General features: G+C 39.2%; 1 protein-coding gene across 1 annotated transcript in view; it reads right to left on the reverse strand.

Moving 5' to 3' along the window:
- Positions 1–18,499, reverse strand: part of sgcd (sarcoglycan, delta (dystrophin-associated glycoprotein)) — a 326,284-nt gene extending 307,785 nt beyond the window's left edge. The window contains exon 1 of the mRNA XM_072375721.1: positions 18,458–18,499. The gene's annotated coding sequence lies outside the window, so the exon portion shown is untranslated. The remainder of the gene's footprint in view (positions 1–18,457) is intronic.
- Between the last annotated feature and the right edge of the window lie 314 nt (positions 18,500–18,813).

The raw sequence follows: 18,813 nt of genomic DNA on the forward strand, positions 1-18,813 counted from the left end.
GCAATGGAAAAAGGTCATGTAGTCTGATGAGTCCACATTTACTCTGTTCAAAACTGATGGATTCATCTAGTTGGGGCCACATTATGAGCTGGATATTTTTCAGTCGTCAGGTTGAGGTTCAGTGACATTATGTGTCAGTTTTCCATCAATAGATCTTTTTCCATCCCTGATGGACTGAACATATTCCAATTCCACCGCAGAGCCCAAACCTAATCTCCTTTGAGAATGTGCTGGAGATGACTCTGCACCACACCGCCGCCATCTCGGGAAGGAAAACCCTTCCCGGTCAGTAAACTCTGTTCCTATACCAAAATAATAACTACAAGAACACTCACCTGGATACACACCTATCATCATCTCATCATCTTCTTCCCTGCAGTCCTTATCGTTTCTCTCCCTGCAACGCACTTCCTTTCAAGCATCTTTTCAAGTCTGTGTCAGCGACTTCACTGGATTACTTTTTGCCTTTTTACATCAACCTCTTTGTAATCTGTCTCTGTTAAAGGATCCCGCCTCAGTTAGAAACCGTAACGCATTTATTTAACGCTTTTTTTTTTCACAAAAAAAGCTGGAGAGTATTTTTTTTTTACCATTTAGCCATTTGCTCATTTGCACTCCACAAGCGTTCCAGTCAGTAAACACAGTTTACTACTCTATGTGGCCGTAACGCGCGCTGAAAATTTTAAATAAACAAAAGCTTCAGTTCTGGCTGACATAATGCTCTCCTTCTAACCAACGCTGAATGGGGCTTCTGCTGGAACATCTGCATTAAATTGATATGGCGGTGTTATTGTGCACTTGCCCATGCCAGGGGCACTTTCCAGAGCCGGTTACGAGGGGTTCAGTTGCCGGCGTCAGGAGATGGAAATCAAATAATGAATAAATTTTACGTCCTGACTCATTTAATTTCCTCCACAGCTCAGGGAGAAGGAGTCTTGTGTGAGAGGCCGTGGTGATTTCCACTTTACGTAAACGCAATGTGCTACAGCACAAAACGCATAAATACACACACACATACACGACAATTATGTGCTTTTACATGCACAGACAAATAATCGACTGGAACGCAGCACATTTGCTTACACTATTGATTTAGACAAGTTCCTCCTTTGCGAGTGTTCAAGAATACACAAATGCATTACCATCCATGAATCCATCACTGAAATGTAATGGGTGTTTTCACACAACATGAACTTTAATCCTATATGACAATGGCTTATTTGGAAAATATTCTTTTTTCTTAAGCATTATTTAAAGCAGACTTCACAATCCATTTTCTTACAGTGTGCCCTCTTTTCTTTCTAAATCTATATAATAAAAGGAAAGAAGAACATTGAGTCAGCTACTTCCAGAAGCACAAACAGTGGTTTATTCTAAATAAATCAAAGCTCAGCGGGGCAGCATGAGCAACAATAACCATGAATAACTGAAAAAAGAGCAAAATGCATAAAGAAGATGTCAGTTCTACCTCTACTCTGTAGTTTTAATGTTTTGTTTTTTTTTAAAAACTTGTGCCTTTGTTGGACAGATAACAAGGAATTTGAGTAACTTAACAAAGACTCGCAAGAGCCAGGTTGTTGTTGTTGATGATGATTGACATGGGCGAGAAGGTTTTAGCATAAACAAATAAAGAAGTATGATCTAAGTGGTCTAGTCTAGATATTAAAATCCCTTTTAACATAACAAGCTGTAAAAGTTGGGGGCAAAACTTGTCACTCGGTATGGGAACTAAGAACTGGTTCCACTTGAGAATCAGTTCCAAATTTTCGAAAACATTGTAATTATACACATCTGAGCTTGTTAATTATTTAATTATTAGTTAAGACTGCAGGTGTTGGTAATGCCGACTGATTGTGAATCTACAGCATCATACACAATAATCTATATGCTGCCCTAAACAGCAGTAGCTAAATAGCTACATATCATAAGGAAATATGATAAGAGTATTCATTGATAAAAGGATCATTTCAAGTAAAGGTGAGAAACGCAAGTAACACGTCAAGACATCTTTCTATACAACATAGGTTTCGCTGCCAGGAATACCAGGAATTTTACGCTCTCCAGAGGTGGAGCAAGTGCTCTGCTACAGTGAGAAGCTTATTTCTAACCGACTGTAAATATCTTGTGTCATAACAACTTAATAACCATCCATCCATCCATTTTCTTTACCGCTTAATCCACAAATGAATAACCGTGCTTAGTTAATGTTCCTTTAACAAAGAAAGCGTAAATGGAAATAAATGCTTAAAAAAATATTCTCTAATTTCCTCCTTTTTGGATGTCAACCAAAGGAACGTTGTTAAAACTAACATTAGATTTCGGGCTACTGACAGCTCAGCTACACTCATTCACTCGTTCTACAGAGGCAGGGAATGTGCCCTGTGACCATGATTTGGATTAAGTGGGTATAGAAAATGGATGGATGGACAGACATTGTAATTTAACATATAGCACGGGGAGCAACAGACAGACTCAGACATAAGCTGTAGTAAGTCAACTATTTTGTGCTGCTATTCAAAACTTTTGGGTTATCATATAGGGCACTGCGAAGTCGTCATTTGGTACACCACAAATAGCGTGGAAAAACTCAACACTACATTAAGTAAAACAGACCACCGTGCATTGCAGCTTGGAGCCAGCAGCTACAGAGCTGACAGATTATGCTAACACTTAATACTGTGCACTATCGCCAATGTTAGCAGGTTGTTATTTTGATTTTCTTATCCATTTAGAATGCCCGGGGAGCAAAAGCCCCCCTCAGACACTGAATTTTAAGAATTAGTCATAAAATACAGTATGTATACAAGAACCATAATTGAAGCTTTAGCTGTTCAGTGTAAACGTTGAGCCGTTTTGTGGAGAGAGATGTTAATTACAACATGTTCTTAACTAAAAACAGGATCCTTATCCTGTCCATCACCTCAGATTTGACGTGTACTTATGCTTCTGCTGTTTGTTAATATGACAAATAGCTTTGCATATCTGGCACATAATTATGAAGCATCAGTGCATTCCAGTATTGACATAAGTGCATCAGCAGCTGGCTACCTCCATCTCTTAATGAGTCCTATATATAATGAAAACTAGATGAGTGAGTAAGTGAACCGCACAGCCATAGCGGTCATAGTTGCCGGTTTTACTGTTGTAACCTGAACTGAAATCACTGACCTATATCTGTTTGGGAACTCAGATGTTAAAGCAGCTGTATTTATGCTGAAAACCTATCCAAGTGTACTTGTTTTATTAAAGAAAACTGAGACTGAGAATCAAGAAGGAAAGTGAAAAAGATTCTAATTAGGTTAATCTGAATCGGACCGTAACTAAGTGGTTTTTGGGGCTAAATCTAAACAACTGAAAACAAAGCAGATTTGTTTTTTCTTAAATGAGCAAATTTTTTAAAAATAAGATACAAATAGTACCACACAGCAATCAAAAATGAACTAAAACTAAAATTTTATATGAAGAGAAAATGTAGAAAACATTCTGTGTTAAAACAATGAGCCTGGACCACAAAAATAAACAAGCTTCTCCTAAATGGAGAAGGTTACAAGATGACTTCTTCATTCAGAAGACAGGCCAAACTTGAGCTCCACTGTTATTTGTCCGGTAACATCTGGACTGCAAAAACAGCCCGATGTTTTTCTAAATCTTACCAAACACAAAGTTGAAATTAGCATCACGCTAAAGAATACAGCAAGGATAATAAAAGCAGGGCGTCATTGTTAGAGTTCTTGCAGTTATGCAACTCTGCCTTAACTTCTGCAGATTCTCAGAAGTGGTCCAGAAAATCCATGCGTCCAATACAAAGGGGTTTGATATCTTGGCCAAGGATACCTGGACAGGTAGACTGTGGAAGGAAGTTGGGGGTCAAACCAGCAGCGTTCTGACTTAAGTGTGGCCACTCTCCCTCCTCAGATACAGCTGCCCCGCACACAAATGATACTGCTGTGCAAAACCAGCAAGGCAGAGAAGGCAGGGAGACAGCATGACAGGCGGTTTCTGAGAAGTGAAGGACAAGCCGGAATTCTCAGAAAACTCACGTTTAATCCTGTCCTACACTTAAAACAAACACACAAAAAAGGAGTTGAAAATGCAGATTGTGGTGAGTTTTGGCTAGAACAAGACCATCATGTTCTATGAGAACATCCTAAAATTAAATATTATTGCACTATCTTCATTTTTGCCACCAATCCCCTTCATTGTCTGTCTCTTTTTGTCTTCAACTGTTCTCCATTTCAGTTTTACTGTCCTCCTTTCTAATCTTTCCACTTTTCTTTCATTCACTACAGTTCTCTCTATTCAGGTATCCATTTTTTACCCCGCTCCTTCCTTATATTTCTCGTGCTCAGCGTCGTTGAAGCTTTAAGTCTATGTCTAATTTTCTGCCTTTTCGAACACCTCTTCCACTCTTGTTCTCACACTCCATTTCATTCCTCTGTCACACTCTGAAACAATAACCACCCTTCACAAGCTGTCATATCTCAAGGGACGCTGATTGCGCAATCAGCATTGCCTACTGTAAAGCCACAGAGCCAAGAGGCATAGTTTCTGATTGTGACACCAATTTTTCAGAAAAGCATACCCTTTTTATCCCTGTTCAGAAAATGGGATCCCCATGAGTTTGCCAATAAAATTCTTCTGTGAATGATGAGCTTTCACATCCAGTTAAGCAAAGTGGACATTTTTCACGGCCTTGTTTCAAGGTTCAGTAATCATATATAAATCATACAATCTATCACACGTGTCCATCTGCCCTTAACCAAGGTAACTTATGTCTTGATTTACAACAGTCGATACCTCATCAGAATTATTCACCCCTTTGACAAACCAATCAATACATGTTCTTTAGCCCGACTCAACCGTCTGAGTGGTTCGTGGGAGGATGCTGTAAATTAATGCCAAAGAGAGGTCTATGTTCCAAAGACCCCATGGACTCTTATCCAATTCCCTGATTTGCATTGTAACAACAGCTTCATGGTACAGTTTTGCATGGTACCCACTGCAAAACTGTTATATTCATGCTGATGAACTCTAAGTCTTCATTTGTCCCCGATGCCCAGTATGACTGTCAAAGTAATGTATTGTCAATAGTAGTCTCTTTATTTCTGGATGTGCTTTTATGGTGTAAAGAAATCCATATAGTCACCACTATTTGTGGAAGTCGTGTAAAGCCTAATACCATCAATTCTAACAAGGCGCAGGCTTCAGAACATTTCTGGCTCCAGTGATCTCCCATTCATAAAACAATAACTTCTCTCATGAAACACTATTAGTGGGATTCACTAATCAATTAAATTCTTTTTTTATGATAGGGATAAGTTATGATAGTGTCATTAGCTACCTGCACTCTTTCTGATCAGTCTGCTTGTGATCTTTCTGGAAATAATTGGGCATCAAAATCTGCACATTTTTGTGAAATCAGGTCCAAGCATCAGCTCAATCTTCTTTTCCAAATGTGGCCCCTTCTGTGCCCAAAAGAGTCATTCTGCAGTAGAAGTATTTTTTTAATCCTAAACCTAACCATGTGGTTTAAGTGCTGAAACCAAACCAAAGAGTGAGTTAAAGCAAAAGTTAAGTTTAAAACAAAATGAAGTGGAGAGAGTAGAGGGCTGCACAACTCAGGGCTCCTGGTTGACAGTCCTCAGCCAAACTTATTGGCCTCTAAATCTGGACTTTTTCCATCTCTTGGAACTGGTTAACACTGTTTTTGTGGCAGTTTCATGAAATGCAGCTAGACTTTATTCTTGTATATACTAAAGGTGTAAAAATAAGAAGAACCACTGGACTGAATAAAATATGCCACAAAACGGAAAAGCGGCCCAACTCTCCCATTAAAATCAGGTTGAATAAGGTTTTGCCGCAGATCCAAAACGGAGTCAAAGCAAGATTTCCATTTCAATGTCAGAGAGAAAAGATCAGAGTGGGTCTGCAAGATTACTACTGGGTGAGCCGAGACAGCAACACTTACTGTGACCTCTGACAATTCTTCAGATGTTAACTAATATTGAATTTGGTATCTAGAGTAGCAGGATGAAAGTAAAGACAGCTGTTGAAAATAGCCTTATTGAACTTTAAACAAAGAAATCCATATGAAATGTTGAAAAATGTAACTTGTGGAAAGCAGTATCAGTGGCAGCGGAATGACTCAACAGAGGTTGACTCATGAATTATTGATAGAGGTGCAGATGTGCAAGCCACAGAGGATATGAGTACACACTGATCCGGTACATCATTTATAAGGCATTACCAGTCATTGGTAATTGTCTCTGGTATTAATTTCAGCAAATAAAGGTGGATTTTTCCACAACAAATCCATCCGTGTCTAGAGACCACTTTGCAATTTTATTCTTGTGTGAAATTGAAGATGCTTTATCTGGTATGCCGTTGAGCCTGAAGTACAATTAATAGCTGATCTATTATTAGAAGGATTTTCTCCGTTAAGTACTTCACAATTCGTGTGTCCCAAAACTGGCAGCTGTTCAGATTTTTTCAGCCAAACAGATTTTAACAAACCCATCTAACACCATCTTTGCTACTTGCGGGATGTAATTTTCTTGGTCTGATCACCTCTGGGAACGTGTTTAGAATCCCTGCCACTTCTCCAGCTTCAACATAAAAGTGCTTCGTTAAAGCATTAATTCATCTACAGACAAGTGAAAACCCTTAATCATTTAAGTTCTGTCAAAATAATTTTTAGATTCGGCCTAAGTAGACTAATCTAAAAGGTTTTATTTGTAGTCATTATTAAACCCAGCCTATACGGGATGTATAGATTTGTTATTTGACTGCAAATCACTTGCCCAAGGACCTGGAGCCATGTTTTCCCTTGAAGGATGCTTTCCTTCACAGGACATTAAACCACGTGTATTTACAATGTAGCCATTGTGAAATCTGTGTAAGCAATCAGGCATACAGATTCCCCTTGGCCTTCACCTCACCTTGTGTATTTATGCGATGTGACTCATTATTGAATCTATTTACAGTTTGTAATCAAAAGCCCATCAGCTCCCTCACGCACTTGCACGTCTGCCTGTTCGTTCTTGTTTATTCAAAGTAAGTTTGCTCACCTTCAGGTTGACTTTTGTTCTTCTTTGCAAAACAAATCGGGTCATCAAAGGGCTCAAGCGCTTAAGCGAAAGTGAATATTTCCACACTGTTAATGGAGGCTGTCAGTATCACTCAGTGGCATGGGAAAGTAGAAACTTAGTGAAGGCGAGAGATAGAAAAAGATTTTTGGAAACCCGAGTCTGGCACTTTTTTTTTTTCCAGGAACCGCCTTGAAATAAACCTCAAGGTAAACACAATTAAGCTCCCGGCAGTATGAAATCTTTCCTGTATTTATTACGGATTGACTCCTTTTTTCAGCATTAAATATTTATGTTAAATTTGAGTTTACCGTTTGCTTTCTGATGTTTTTGCTTCAGGCCTACAGTTTTTAGTGGCAGTGTTAGCTAACTATAAGCCTCTTTCAATATTTGTCCTTCATTCGGGAAGCCAACAGGACATCTTCCTTTTACCGTGCTTCGAATTCCACATTCAATTTTTCAAAATAATGTAGAAAATACTTTTTTTTTCTTTTTTTTAATGGGATAAGAGGTTTTTTACTTCACTCTCCAAAAACTAAAGGATAGAAAAAATAAAAAAAGATGCTTTCTCAGAGCGAAACTGAAGCATAAACTGAATGACAGATTAACTGAATTGGACGACCATTTTGGTGTTTAATGGGCAACAAATTTTCTCCCCTTTGTTTTCTACACATCCCTTGTCAATCTTATAATAAAAATGTAGCAGCTCTTATTTCACACATATCACAACTGCATAATAAAATCACTTTTTACATTTAAAAAAAAAAAAAAAAGGAATCCATTATTGAAATATTATGAACAGCTCATTTTCTCCTGAAATTGCTTGTGCAGAATTTTGGTCATGTCTGTGTCTCCTGCTGACCGAGCGCTCGATTTCAGGCAACGAAACACTCCTGGAGCTGCATCCCAATCAATTTTTATCTGTATACAATGAGCTTTACTCTGGAGCTCCTTCAGATCTGTATATTTACACAACAACTTGCTGAAAGAAGCAGTGTTGGATCTATCCCCAATTCAGAAACTTCCACTGCAAACACACCTGTCCTTAACTTACTCTCCTGCATGTATAACACCTTCTTTTTTTTTAGATATTTAGAAAAACTAGCTGTAATGTCTTTCTAAAAGCATCGAAGTCTCTGGTGTAAGGCTTCATGCAGAGTTTTTTGCTGGTTAATAACCCTCTTTGCTCTCCAAACTCTTCAAATACCTTCATATGTAGTACTGTGTGATACATTCCCCTCTGAAAGGGAGTTCTGGATAAAATGTCCATGTTCATATTTAGAGAGGACAACAGTTTCATTATGGTGCTTCAGTAATAATAATGCATGGTAACATTAATGATAACAGAAAAAACAGCCACAATATTCATCTTCCTTGGACGTAAAGTAGAATCTGCTCTTCTACCCGGTGACCCCAAAGCAGTGTGCTGTTGTTAAGTCCTAAAGACTATAATTCAGAATGCACAACGCAGAGAGGACCAAGTGCAGACAGCTATACTCAACATTAGTCAACTATGAATAGGGAGCGGTATGGGTTTATAGTGTGGGATGAAATTCCCACATTTTAAAAAACAAAATAAATCAATTTTCCATAGCTGCTTCATCTCATTCAGGGTCTCCAGGCTGGAGCCTATCCAAGCTGTCAACAAGCAAGAAGCAGAGGTTTCTCGTCCATGACAGGATGAACACAGAGACAAACAACCATGCACACTCACTTTTTGGGTGGATTTAGAATCACCGATAAGCCCAACATGCACGTTTTTGCGTGATTGGGAGGAAGCCCTCGCACTCGGAGAGAATCACAAACACAGAGAGAACATGCAAACTCTGCACGGTAAGAACTCCAGGATTTGGACTGGAAACACCCTTGCTGTGAAGCAACAGTACTAACTGCAGCACCACACAACAAAATAGTGTAATTTTCTCAACAGCGATAGCTACTCTTGAAGATAAAGATTGCGGCAAGTCCTGTAAAAATGATACAGTGCTGTGATGATGTCAGAATTTACTGGTGCAATGAGCCACATCTTGAATATAATCAGCCCGTTAGGGAGACAAAGGTGTTTAGACCCACCTTACAGAGAAATTATAGAGTTCTCTCTCTTCCTGTGAGCCTGTGAGTGTAAACACTATTATTTTTAACAATGTGCTTTTTTGTGCCAAACAAGTGTTTTAGTGGTTGGTAAGCATAAATGTGATGGTAGTTGTCCGCAGAGGCAAGATGTCTGTCCCCCTGTTTAAATCAGAGCACAACTATATGTGGTTGTTAAGCAGTTTCTCACAGTAACCAGATGTGTTTTAATGATACAAGATACTTTGTTAACCTATTTGGACTTGACAGTCCAAATTTGAGTTTACAGATTCCAATGCAAATGGGGCGCCTCAGGTTTTAATGTGTTAAATTAGAAAAGAAGTCGCAAGTATCAAAACATTATATATTTTGATCGATTGAGACACTCATTGAAAGCAACATTCACTTTTATAACATTAAATCCAGGCCAAAAGAGAGAGACAAACAGTAAATTAACTTTATTAAACTAGCGCTAGATACTAAAAACGAAAATAACGGGAGAAAAACAAGAAGAAAGTCTATGCAAAAGAGCTGAAATAGCTAGTAAGTCAGTTAAAAGTATGTAGAGTGCATGTAGAGATCCAAAAGACAAAGAATATCTACAAAATTAAGAGACTGAAAGTGACAACAAAACTGCCATCGCGATTTTATTAGCATCTCTTTCTCCTGCCAGCTCCCAGATGACATCACACACTACAATGTCAATCAATAGCTTTGATTATTGCTTGCCTACAGAGTCATTGTTGGTTGTGTGACCTTTGCACTGGAATGCATTCGACTCCATAGGTGCTCACTTTGTTATGTCCAGTCCTATTTGGTATCAGTTTGAGAGAGTACTGCATGGAGCACGTGGGCAGCAGCCATCTCAGTTTCATGCCACAGTACATGTTTTAATTATTTCATGTTGATGTTTGTGGGAAACTCAACTGCCTCCTTCCCCCTTTGAGGAGATGGATCCACATCCAGCGGCAGTAATTCTGCAGGTTATGGGTTGTACACAACTTCAAAGCAGATGGACTGACCTGCTTTGTTCTGCCCTTTTCTTCCCTCTCACCATTTCCCCACTTCATTTATGTGGCTTCATGGGGCTGGATATTTAAAGACATCAAATGCATGTGAGGCCCTAACAATTAGTGAGGACTGTTGCTGGGTAATTAGTGGAAAGGAAGTAGGCTCTCAAATTCCCCCCCTGCCCCCCAGGGAGCATTCCCACTCACACACATGTACAACACTCATGCGTACACAAAAGCGCAGATTTAGTGAGCAGTACACGGCTGAAAAACAGAATTATTTACAGTGAATTCAGAGGCTTTTTTTTTAAGAAAAAAAGCTGTCATGCCGTATGTTGCTGTTGTTACTAATTAGGTAGAAGAGCGGACTCGGGAGAAGTCCAATGACCACATAATATAGATGTGGAAAATATACGCGTGTACGGTTAGAGGGGGAGGATGGATGGGGGAAGAAGTAATTATGGGGAACAACACGAAGTAGGAAAAGGCAGGAAAACACAAAGAAAAGGTGAGGACAGGAGAGGAGAGGAGGGCAAAATAATGAAAAAAGGAAGGACAAATCCCAGAAGGAAGCAAAAAATAAAGTAACCAGCATACAAAAACAGAGCGTCTTGAATATGTTATCATACTACCGTCATCTGTTTTATATTTAATTATATTTTAAAGGCTCTTATAATGAACAAAATCAACAGAATCTACAGCTCAACTCTGTTTTATGGAGGTTTATAACGTATAACTTGTTTTAGTAGCTTTAGTTCCCTATCCCTGTTGTCAGGTTAATCTACCTGAAAATGAAAGAAAAAAACTACAGAACATTCACTGTTTCACAGATTCATTCCGCAGCTTCTCTATGAACATGGTTGAGAATTTAGAAGATGATGAGCAAAATATTTCCCCCCAGAGTGAGTGGAGTGCAAAAGCTGAGCTAAAGGAGCGGTTAGTGGTGGCGTTAACTCCACCAAGTGGCCACAAACATGTCTCGGTAAGAATATTTCTCCGCTACTGCTGAATAGGCAAACAATAAACTGTTTATGCGACTGCATGTTATTTAATTGTCCGATATAAATGCTCTCTTTATGTGTGTGTAGCCTGTGTCGTCACAAAATAACTGCATATAATTCAGTGCCATGGTATCATGTCAATCTGTCAGAAATGGACAGTTTACCAGTTTTAACAGACAGAAAAGTCAGGTTATATAAAACTGTTTGCCAAGTTTACCTATTCTCTTACCCATTACTCTCTACATATCTTTTGGAACTTTACTTTTGTTCCTTTTACGCTACTGGTCACTTGGCCAGGGGTTGGAAAATAGAATGGTCTTTGCAGAGCATACCAAATGTTACATTTGATAAAACTACAGAACAAAGTGGAGAGCACCAAAAACGTTAAAGTCTGAGAATACTAATTTAATTCATCTAATTTACACTGGCAGGATGGCCAATCCCCATCTGCAAAAAACATCACATTTCACCTTGTTCGTGCATTCTAATAAAGAAACAGAAATCAACATACTTGTGGACTCATTTAGTTAAACTGCTTTCTGCCAGTCCATAATCAACATCAATCCACACATCTGCACCAAGAGTTTCACAGTAAAGGTGATGGAACCACAGGTCTCCATTACACTCTACTATTGTAGTCATGAAAGACCTACCGTAGATGCAAACTCAGAGACAAGAGGCAGGTTGATAAACGATTAACTTGCATTGCACAAGATCAAAGATGCAGCAGAAGAAGAAAATCCTAAAACTGAAATCCCTCAAAAAACATTAAGCAGAGTGAGACAGAAAAGACTGGACTGACCAGGAGAAAACCACAGGATCTAGCAAAGAGAAAGAAATCCAAGGAGTGTATATATGCCGGGGAAGATTATGAGCAATAGACGATGGCAATCAACAACTGAAACCAGGTGTGAAGCAAAGAAAACAAACTGTATAAAGTTAAATAAGAAGTAAAGTACACAGATGCAGGTACAAAAGAAACCATCTATTGAAACACAGTGTGAAATTATTCTTGTATATTTAAGTAGATTTTATATTTTCATTTTCCATGAGACAAGGAGGACCTGCTAATCCAGAGGCGATATACATGAGCAGCTGTGTAGATTTAGCCCAGTCGCTCAGAAAATCGGACATAAAAGTAACAATAGAAAAACAGCGTTGCTGCATCCTGTTAAAGAGTTAGAAAAAAGTACTTATAAAGAGGCTAAAAGATCTACATCTGTGAGGCCATCAAGAAGACTCCCGTCTCAGCCACTGATGGTTAAGAGTAACTCTGTCCCCTGTTTTAGAAATCAGTAACTGTGTCCTTGCACTTTGGTTGCTGTTCGGTCGATGGTTTACAGATTTTTAACTCTGTGGTTAAGGCTGGGCCAGCGTCTGTGATGGTATGGGGGTGCATCAGTGTCCACGGCATGGATGACTTCAATTGTGTGAAGGGTCCATTGATGCAAAGGTGGATGTGGGAGTTTTGGAGAGACACATGCAACCATCGAGGTGGCGTCTTTTCCTGGGAGGTCCGTGTTTATTTTTAGCAGGACGATGTCGGACCTCATTCTGCACGACTTCCAGCAGCGTGGCTTCTTCATACACACAGAGTGTGTGTGCTTGACTGGCCAGCCTGCAGTCCACATCTGTCTCCTATTGAAAATATATGGAGCATCATGAAGAGGACAATCACACAACGACAACCACGGACTGTTGAGCAGCTGAATTCTTGGATTCAGCCAGAATGGACACAGATTCCTCTGAAAAACTCCAACAATCAGTTCCCAAACCATTAAAAAGTGCCATTAAAAGGAAGCTGATGGACCACAGTGCGAAACTTACTTTTAAGAAACATTTGCTGAAAGTACATTTGTTCATGTTTTTTCTAAATACATTTTGTTTTATTTGAGTAGAAGAGGTTTGTAATGTGAAAAAGTTGTATGCAGCCCTCAGTATTCAGTATGCTGAACGCACTTCACTTCATTCTGTACTCATCTGTAAACTATACGGTGCATTTTCAAAATGAACATGTCATCATGAGCCTGATTTCCACTTTCATCTTTATTAATAAATGAATGTAAACAGTCCCTTATTGCATTATAAATAACTGTTTGAACCCACAATGTATTAAACACTGCGATGAAAACAGGGGGAAAGATTAAGCTCGGTGTCACAGAATCTGAAAATGAGACACTCATTGCAGAAGCAAAGACAAAGAAACGTGTTTTGTTTTCTGATCTCAGTTGTGGAATCAAACAGAACAGAAACCAATGAATTGAAAAAAAAAAAAGAAGGTGGCTATCAGCTGTAGTCGAAGCGAAAGACCCCAGCAGAGGCATCTTATAATGAAAATGAGAAATGCAGGCTCTGTAAAATAGTCAATTTGGTTCATGTTAAGTTCCGTCTCGCCTTATTCTTCCCTTCTTTCTTTGTCATATCAGGTTTGCTTCGAGAATGACATGCACATAGTCTGAAGTATGAATGAGGTTTGCAGTCTCACCACACCTTCATTCTCATGAATAACATTTAGTTTTTTTGGGGCACAAAAAAAATACTAAGCCGCATGTCACGAAAGTGGTTGGTGATAAATTTTCAAACACTGTCTTTAAAACTAAAGGAAAAAAGGCATTGGCAGAAAACTGAGCTCTCCAAGTACCCTTGTAGAATTTATAGTTCATTATCTAACTTGAAGAATAATGTATATTACTGACAGATTCTGGCGGCGCACAATCGCACACATAAAAACTGCATCATCTTTCTATCCAAAGTGTGTATTCCAGGGCTGTTCAAGGACAGGGAAGGCTGTTTTCAGACCACTAAAATGAGCTGATTTGTTTAAGGTGTTGTGAAGCTGAAGGACGAGGCAACCTGTCCTCTGGCTCCATATCAACTTTTAGGTGATGTCTGCTGAGCTCTAATGTAGTTATGCACTTTTTGTATGTGTATGTGTGGGCTGCTTTTTAGTCTAAGTAATTCATGAGTGCTTGCTGAGGTGAAGGGGGAGTCAAGTAGAGAAACGGAACATCTCAGATTTTCCCTCCCTCCCGAAATTCATTATTCATGTTTCTTTATGCGGTATCTTGTCGGAGTGACCGTCATCGCCATGCTGGTTTCTGACAGGAATTTGCTGTTGGCGACACTTCATCAGCACCTGGAGTCTCCCACTGTTCCTATCTGTCCCTCCCTTTATCCTTCCTCATCTTTTTCCTGCCTTGTCACAGCTCACCTCCCCGTCCTCCCACTCTTGTCTGTTTCGTCCTCCTTTTGCCAATCAACTTGTCGGAGATTCTCTGGAGAAACAACAAAAACCTGCTCTAACTTCGGCACACAATTATGTTCATGCAGTTCACCAGCTCTGACTGGAAGAGGCAGAAACAATGTTTTCAGAGTGTCATTCAAGTTTCATTACTAATTATCCATCTGACATGCGAGTGGCAGGAGCTCACTTCTAACCTCAGTGTTTTTCTCTTTTAATCTTAGATTGCTCACCATTCCATAAACTCTTGCACTTAATTTCCACGGCTTCTCTTTTCTGGTGTTGAAAATGGTTAAAATCGTCTGACAGGTTATATCTGGTGTTGCTTCCACTGTCACTGTGATGGAGTTACTGGGAGTGTGCACGGATCGTTTCATTTTCGAATTTGAGCAGATTTTCTGTGCTGCTCCTGTGTTTGACTTTCTGCCAAGATGACATTGCTTAGTTTTGTTAGATTAAAAAAAGAAAATAGCCGATTCTGGTGCATCACAGTGCAATCATAAAGCTAATAAGATATAATTTGTAATTTGTGCAGTAATGTTGGCCTCCCCTGTAGTTTGTAAAAGTCGAACACTCGGCTGTGCTTTGTGTTTGGTGCTTAATGAAACTTGACCACTGGTAGGGAATTTGTCAGTTTATTTCTCTGAAGTTAGTTGAGCGTATTTTCTCAAATAAAAATGGCGAAACTGTGCTTCTTATAATGTCCGGAGGACGTGGTTGACAAAAATGCTTTTTTTTGCAGTACATTAATTCAATTAAATAAAAAAAAAAGCTGTACAGCATGAAGCTCTTTTCGCATATTATTGTCCTACATTGGTGCCACTTTGGATCTGCTTATATGAATGTTATGCATTGTAGTTAGGAGTTTTATTCAGTGCAACAATATGTTCAAAAGAGCATTTTTACCCTCCTTCACCTCTGCAAGCACTCATGAATTACTTAGACAAGAAACCAGCCCACAACTACATTGCGTAACGTATATAGAATTGCATGTGTGTCTTTTAAAAAAAGCCATGTCAAGAACAGGAAGGTTTCTATCCCATTCAAAAGGGACTTTAAATTCACACGGACCAGAACGAGTTAAGACCTTTTCACGTTGGATGAAAAGGAGAAATGCTGCAGGAGTAGTACAAAGATCAAAGGAGAAAGGCACACATGCACAACTCATGTCAAAAGGTTGGCACCAGTTCCTGGGTGAAAAGTTATCCAGGAAGCAGCTAATCGTTCCAGTTGCACACTGTATTGTTCAACATGTCAGAGAATAGCCTTGGCATCACTTTTACTTAAGAGGAGACGAGAGTGTCGGCTCATAATATCCAAACGGTGAGACAGCAGTTTGGAGAGTTTAGGCTCGTCAAGGAACTCAAGGTGTCGTAACAGAGTGCTCTGCCCAAGTTCAATTTATTTTGACATGAGCACATCGACAGCACGCGTGACCTTGTGCGAAGCTGAGATCTGCTCTAATGTCGTGCAGTATGTAGACAAAAATGGCTTTGGAAGTGAAGTGCATTGTTCAACGCATCTGATGTGAAAGCACCTTGAAGGTTTAGTGCATGTTCGTCAAACTTCGCTACACAAATTACGGAAGGTGAACAAAGACAATCAGTTTCCCCACATCTGTGAGATGTTACAGGAATTCTCATAGGAATTAATGAAATTCTGGTTGACTCTAAAACGTGAAGATGAGTATTTATGTGCACGGTTCCAGATTTTGTTTAGAGACATTAAGACATTAATGAGTAATTAAAATGAAGCAAAAAAAAAAAAGAAGTCTAGTACAATAGTAAATACTAATACTAATTACAGTAATAATTTACCGCTCTGCTTCAAATAAAAAAAACTGGTACCCAGTGTAGTTTGAGTAGATAATGGTCTTGGAAATACAATATCTTAACATGCACATATTGATTCCTGCACTATTGTATGGAGTGAGAATCCTGCCAGAACCTCGCAAGCAAGCAAACCATATTTCATTTTCTACTTGAAAGATTTTAGTTTTGTACTTGAAGGATATATTTTTGCAATTGAAGACATATGTTTCTTTGCAAACCACACTAAGTTTGTTTGTGAATAGTTGGCCGCCAGTGAAACATGTTCTGCTTGCTTGTGAAGGTTTTTGCAGGATTCTCACTCCATACTATTTTACTTGCAATGATAATAACGTCACAGTATTTTAGAGGTCAGAGCAGTGTGCGGGCAGCTGCTTTCATGGCTTCAGTGGCCACCGTAGTTTCAACTCAGTTCCGAAGGGACAGAGAGGCCTATTCGGTTGGTTAGAATCTGCAGCTTCATCACAAGATCCCTCAATCTAAACTCCCTAAAATCTATCCAGATACATCCAACAATTGTGTGATACATAAGATGATACGTCGAATGGTATTAGTATGAAGTGGATATCTAGGATAGATTTACCACTGTTACTGTTAAAAACTGGCTCTAGTAGACTCTCCACCAAAAGGCATTAACTTCTTAAAATATAAAATCAGAAACTTGAAAATACTAAATCAGAGAAGTTTTCACTTTGCGGTAGAAGGTGAAAATGTAAGCTAATTCCGTCAGGATTAAGTAAGCTACTTTTTCTGTCTTTGGTACAGGATTTAACAGCAGCCTCAAATCTCTTTTTGTCCCTCCAGGTGAAAGCTGTCTGTCAAAAACTTAACAGAAGTTAAGCCAAAAGAGGCTCACCACAACAAAAATGTATCATATGTGCAATACAACATTTATTCCAGCAAACTGAAAATAACAATGGCCAGGATAATGGGGCATTAATTAACATTCTTTAAATGGAAACATCTGAAAATGAGACCAAATGTTTGGGGTTTATTTTGTCGTTGTTGGCTCTGATTAGGAGTATCATCCTCCAACACAGATACAATTTGCATTCATGCCTCAAAGTTTCATGAGCTTTCCAGTGCTTTATCGTTATAGAACCAGCTTCTGTCTTGAAGCACTCAAAGTGTCCGTTTTTCAGGGTAAGCAGGATGGATGGACCGTGAGTGCATCTACAGATTTTTTTGGAGCACATTATCCGACAAGACATATTTCTGTATTTAACTAAATGGGCATGCAAAAGTCATCATATTCATCGATTTTCAGTTGTGAGATTCATTCAGCGAATTCAGATAAGAGACAATCCTAAAACTACATCAGAAATACAGTCACCCCTAACTTTAGATTTCCTCTCAAAGGCACGGTCCAATGATAAGATCTGACGAGTGAACACATCAGTGACAGATATTAGATAAGATCATATTATGCTGGACCCGCTCTCAGTCATTTTTGCTGCTTGATTCAGATAAAGTTGCCTCTTGACATTTAACGAAACATTCAAAGATTTCCTGAATACAGTTACTTCACATCTGACTGTACATATACAGATTCCATACGAATATTCCATCTGATGGGGAATAAGTCACGCAGAATAAAGCTGGACAGAAGACTTCCATATCTTTTGCAGATTATCTGGATTTAAAGCAGATTCTTACATGCAGGTTAGTTTATAATACCAATTACACGAACCACTTCAAATAGAAACAGCTAATCAATAAGCGTTGAGTTTTTCAAGAAAATATTCAGCACCTAAAAGCTGAAACAAAATTTACAAATTTACTGATCACATGAAATATCTGATGCCTATGCAATCAAAAATCTGAGAAAAGATGACGAACTCCCGCGGTGATAGAAATCCACTTAACACTGAACAACTCTGGCTTCTCAGCTGCAGTGCTATTCATTTCTGCTGCCGAGCAGAAACCCACAGTGATCGACACGGCTACAGACACTGGATGATGCATAGTAAACAGGACAGAGCAGTGACAGTAATGACTAATCAGAGGAAGCTGGAGCGAGCCTTGGCAGCCCAAAAGTGGTCACATTTTCTGTTGAGAATGAGCTTCCAGGAGAGCATGAGAGTAATCCAGCAAAGCAAAATCTGCCACATCACTGAGACTGAGCCTATCCTCTCAAAGTGCAGAATCAATATTGCTCAGGGGGAACAGTCAAAGTGCCATGAAGAAGCAACCCAGAAAGTCAAAGTAAAAGCTGCCTTACCTCTTTGTCAGATGCCAAAAATTCCAGTCTTGGGCAAGTCAGAAAAGCATAAAGCTGGTTAATCAGCTGGTGCTCCTCAGCATTCAATAATACAGTAATATTCAGCCTCTCACAAATTAACTCTTAGGATCCACAATTTCTTCTTTGATTTTAGGATAATCTCGAGTCTGGTTCAGAGGCAGGAGTCCAGCAGAACAAGCAGCAGACGACTCATCTCCTTGTGCAACACAGGTGCCTCTGACATGCTTCTTCTTCCCTATAGGGCACCGTGGCTCCTCAGACTGCGATCTGGCCGGGGCAAAGAGGAGGGCAGCAGCAGTAAGAACACTGACAGTTGTAGAAGTAATATTCCTAAA

The sequence above is a fragment of the Leuresthes tenuis genome, unplaced genomic scaffold (genome assembly GCF_036924035.1).
Source record: "Leuresthes tenuis unplaced genomic scaffold, fLeuTen1.0.hap1 SCAF_21, whole genome shotgun sequence".
Taxonomy (NCBI): Eukaryota; Metazoa; Chordata; class Actinopteri; order Atheriniformes; family Atherinopsidae; genus Leuresthes; species Leuresthes tenuis.